Genomic DNA, 4,880 nt, shown 5'->3' on the forward strand with positions numbered 1-4,880 from the left:
CGTCATTACATCACAAGAGATTTTAAATTTCTCAGGAGGACGGACGACTACAGGACCACATAACGTCATACATGCGACAGAGATAGAAATTTCTCAGAGGGAGACCGACTACAGCGTCCAATATAGCCATACATCACAGGAGATGAAAGTTTCCCTCAGGGAGAGGACCGTACTACAAGTCCACCCCATATAATTCTAACTCACAGAGGATGAGAATTTCTCAGGAGAGGGACGACTAGGCAAGTCCACATATGAGTCGATACATGCTACAGAGATTGAAATTCCTCAGGAGAGGGACCGACACAAAGTCCCAACATATTGGGGGTCCATTTTGGACATCAGCAGGAGAGGACTCTTTAAAGTAGAGACACTACATACTGATATACACCTGAACATCAGCAGGAGAGGACTCTTTAAAGTAGAGACACTACATACTGATATACACCTGAACATCAGCAGGAGAGGACTCTTTAAAGTAGAGACACTACATACTGATATACACCTGAACATCAGCAGGAGAGGACTCTTTAAAGTAGAGACACTACATACTGATATACACCTGAACATCAGCAGGAGAGGACTCTTTAAAGTAGAGACACTACATACTGATATACACCTGAACATCAGCAGGAGAGGACTCTTTAAAGTAGAGACACTACATACTGATATACACCTGAACATCAGCAGGAGAGGACTCTTTAAAGTAGAGACACTACATACTGATATACACCTGAACATCAGCGGAATAGGGAACCTTTAGCATTTTTTGGTAACTTAATTGAACTATTGTGGGGAAAACAGTATTTCCATCTCTGGGAAAGAAATAACTCAAGTCTGGTTTTCTTTAATTTGGTCCAACTTTATTATTTATGTATTTGTAACGGATGTTTTGCAGTGCGTGTTCAAAAACTAGCTTGGAGGTTTTTCACCTTTCAGTGCTCTAACACAACAAATCCGTAGAAGATTTCAGGAATGAAGTAAATCAAGAATACCTTGTAGTGATACTTTGATAACAGATTCAATCTTGAAAATCTTAAATGCATGTGCAACATTAACTAATGCTACTTTCCTTACGACTGGACGGGTGTTTCTGTGATGTGATTATTTCACACTGATAGACTCAAACATCAGAAGAGACTCGCTGAATTTGCAGAGAGCGATCCTGAAAAAGAAATATCATCTTTCTTCTGCAGCTGCAAAAAAAGTGTTGCTGGAAGAATCTTTTACTTACACAAAAGTGCTAATACATTTAAAATACTCCATTACAAGTATTCAACTATAATCAGGAAAAATATCCTTAAGGTTCTACGAGTAAAAGTACTCAGTCTGCCAAAACATCCTCGTATTTTTGTATATATTAGTATGTACAATATATAATGATATTATTAGATAGTTCATATATTAGCATTTAAAAAAAAAGAAGATATATGAGAATTCATGTGTATTTAGTTCGTCTAATCAGGAACGTATTCTGCAGAAAAAATGCCTACATGTGTGACGAAGCTTAAATAATTATAATATTAGTAATTAAATATATATATAATTCTACTATATGTTGATGCTTATACTTATGTGCTTTTAGTAAATCCTTGAATTTAGGTGTTTGACTTGTAATGGAGTATTTTAGGACCATAGTATTTTTACTTTTACTTCAGTTAACCCATTGATTTCCGCACAAACAGAACAAGAAGTGCTAAAATGCTGACTTATTTCTGGGTTTTAGGACTCATTCCTGCAGAAGCTGATGCAATATTATGCAAAAAGTCTTAAAATTGGAAAGCTTTTAACATTGAAGTGTATAAACTCAAAGGAATCGGTACAGTTATAACGTCACTAATGTGGAATCATTAAAATAACAACGAGCTGTGTAAAGCTACATTCCTCAGATTTGCTCAAACATCCAATAAAAAACAAGACACACTCATTCCCTCAGCTTTAAAGAGAAAACACACAAACAGCAGATTGTAATATAATGTGTAAACTTCTCCCTGATGCAGAAATCATAATCAAAGTGCCGCGGTGAAATCATCGTCTACACGTATCCATGACACTAAACCACTTTGTCACAACCATTAAACTGAATAATCTTACGACCTGCTTCAGAGCTCCAGAGGGGACGGACACTAACCATGCTGATGGAGCGTTGTTTTTTTAACACACAGTACACAGTTTGGTAGATCAACACTAAACTCCGAAGAACAGAACCATCGGCACGAATGGGTTTCACACATCTGAGTATACTCTGAAAACCAGCGTTGGAGCCGAATGAGGTGGGGAAAAAAATGTGTTGGAAATGAAGTCAACGACAGACTGGAGCCAGGGGGCCGTGGGCACGGACATGCGAAGAACCCCCCTCGCGTCTTTATAGTCACTTTAAGTCTTCTTGCGATAATGTTTTTTTGGAGTCATTTTAAGTCATTTTGTAGACATTTTGGGTCTTTTAGTGGTCATTAAGCTCTCTTTGTAATCATGTTCAGCCACTAAGTGCTCATTTTGTGTCTCTTTGTAGTCCTATTGATTCACTTTTTTTTTAATCATTTTGTGTTCATTTTAAGCCTTTTCGTAAGAATCTTATGTTACTTTGTTGTGATTGTATCTTTTTGTCGTCATTAGAAGTCACTTTGTGGTCAATGTGTGACACAATGTATGCATTTTGTGTGTCTTTATAGTCATTTTGTGTCTATTGCGGTCATTTAAATCACTTTGTGATAATTGTGTGTCTTTTAAAGTCACTCTTTAGTCATTTTGTGTATCTTTCTGATTGGTGCATGTCTCTTTGAGTATATCGTAGGTGACGGTAAGGGGGCCCCTGACACTTTGGATCCCAGGCCTGTGCCCAGTTATCACCTTCTGTTGGAGGTTGAATATGCCAAGACGATCCCGGAGCTTCTGTACAGGTGATATTTCATGGAAAAAAAAGAGCCGAAGGCGAGCTCCACGCTCTGCCTTTACATGAACATTACACAGTCCCTTATTAGCTTTGAGTAGTGGATGTACTGGTGGGCCGACACCAGAGTAAAAGAGTGTCTGATGGAGTCTGTCTCAGTGATCAGTTCCTCTTCCTGACCGGCTCCTCCGCAGCCTCGTCTTCCTGAGCGCCCCCGGGGAACGCGTGGTGGTAGAGGTGCCTGTGATTGGCTGCTACGTTGTACAGCTTGTAGAGAGCCTGTGGAGCAGACAGGTGTTTACAGGTGGAGGATTCACACACACATACAGCGCCATCTCATGGTTAAATCCTGTAATTGAACAAATGGGGAAATTTGGCAACGCCCTCTTAGCAATTTGGCAACGCCCCCAGCCACTGCGATCCGCTGGGTTTTCAGTTGGAATCCGCTGGGTGGAGTCCTATCTGGAGTGCTACATCTGTACTGCACATATTTTATATTTTATTGCATTATATTTCAATGTAAATACTGCTTTATTTGATTTTCTGTTTCACTATATTTTTTCTTATTTTTTTGTAATGTTATTATAGTGTTCTTAAAATAGTTCGCTATCTGTGTTTTTAAATTGTACTTTTATGCAGTGGCGGTTCTAGACCAATTTTACTGGGGGGGCCAGGCTGGGGCCAGTTATTTCATGAGAGGGGCACAATAAAACCGGGTTAAAAAGACAAAGACAGTATAAAGTAATTGTGTAAAATAAACATAAAATACAGTAATTGTTTTTTGTTTTTGTAAATGTAAGTTACAGTCCTTTCTTTAAGTAGTTTTTTTCATTTAGAGTATTTGCTTTAGTAACTTTAAGTGACAATTTAATGAAAAAACATGAACAGAATTTGCTTTTGTAAGGTAATGAACAGTTTAATCTTGGCTTGGTCAGTGTTACGGGGGCACTGGCCCTTGTTAGGCACACAGGGGATAGAACCGCCCCTGCTTTTATGTATGTACCACGACACCAAGTCAAATTCCTCGTACGTGTCAACCTACCTGGTAATAAACCTGATTCTGATTCTTCTGATTCTGATTCTGACAATATCAGAATCAGAAGTCCTTTATTAGTCCAACAGTGGGAAATGTACGGTGTTACAGCTAAAGTGGCATAGCAGGTAAATAAAGGCATGCAATAATAAAGAATACGCTAACTTATTAAATACAGAGAAGAAAAGCACACATTAGTAATAAAATACTCAACCATAATAAACAACCATGGCTAAAAATGAGTATTTTAACAAAGGGGAATTTATGTATTTCTTTAGGGTCGCAAGGGTCTTTAAATTAAGCCGAATGAACCTCAGAGATCTCCTCCTTCCTAAATCAACCAAACGTTGTAATTAAAACCAACAAAAACACTAAATAAAGCAGCTTCAAGTTTAAAATCAGTGTTTCCTCCATGGAAGCAGGTCGGAGTTGCTACGAGCTAAAGGCTAACGTTAACTCAGCTTGTTTCTCTGATAAGTTAAGATTCAAAAGTTCAGGAGGATTTAATCAGAAGCCGAAATATCTACAACGGTCTGATCTTCTACAAAATCAAAGATAAACACTGAATGAAGCTGTTTCACTTAAAAAAAAAACAGTGTTTCTCTGATGCAGTTTGATGAATTTAAGATACAGGTACACAAAGTACACAACTCAACAAAAAATATATTGCCAGACGTTTTTACATATTTTAAATGCAGAAATGTTACTGTTACGTGCCACAGTGGGGGCTTGTGTGTGTGTGTGTGTGTGTGTGTGTGTCTCTCTCTCGCTCCCTGATTGTCTCCAGGTGCAGCCTCTCCCCCAGGTGCTCCCAATCCCCAATCAGGGCCTCCTTAAAGGACCTGAGGAAGGCTGCAGTGGGCTCTCTCCTTCTCCTCTGGCTGCATGTATGCAGCATGTCTCTGTCTCTGTGTGAGGCCTGTGTTTTAGTGAATTGTTAGGAGATGTGCTCCAGTTTAC

General features: G+C 38.8%; 1 protein-coding gene and 1 long non-coding RNA gene across 2 annotated transcripts in view; both read right to left on the minus strand.

Moving 5' to 3' along the window:
* The window catches only part of atl1 (atlastin GTPase 1), a 32,305-nt gene that overhangs the window by 18,247 nt on the left and 9,178 nt on the right, over positions 1-4,880 (minus strand). The gene's annotated exons all lie outside the window — the stretch shown is intronic.
* LOC104954138 (uncharacterized) overlaps positions 839-4,880 on the minus strand; it is a 4,938-nt gene continuing 896 nt past the window's right edge. Inside the window, exon 2 of the long non-coding RNA XR_799304.1 lies at positions 839-3,166. This is a non-coding gene — a long non-coding RNA (uncharacterized lncRNA). The remainder of the gene's footprint in view (positions 3,167-4,880) is intronic.

This window comes from Notothenia coriiceps, unplaced genomic scaffold (genome assembly GCF_000735185.1).
Source record: "Notothenia coriiceps isolate Sejong01 unplaced genomic scaffold, NC01 NC01_scaffold00022879, whole genome shotgun sequence".
NCBI classification, from domain to species: Eukaryota; Metazoa; Chordata; class Actinopteri; order Perciformes; family Nototheniidae; genus Notothenia; species Notothenia coriiceps.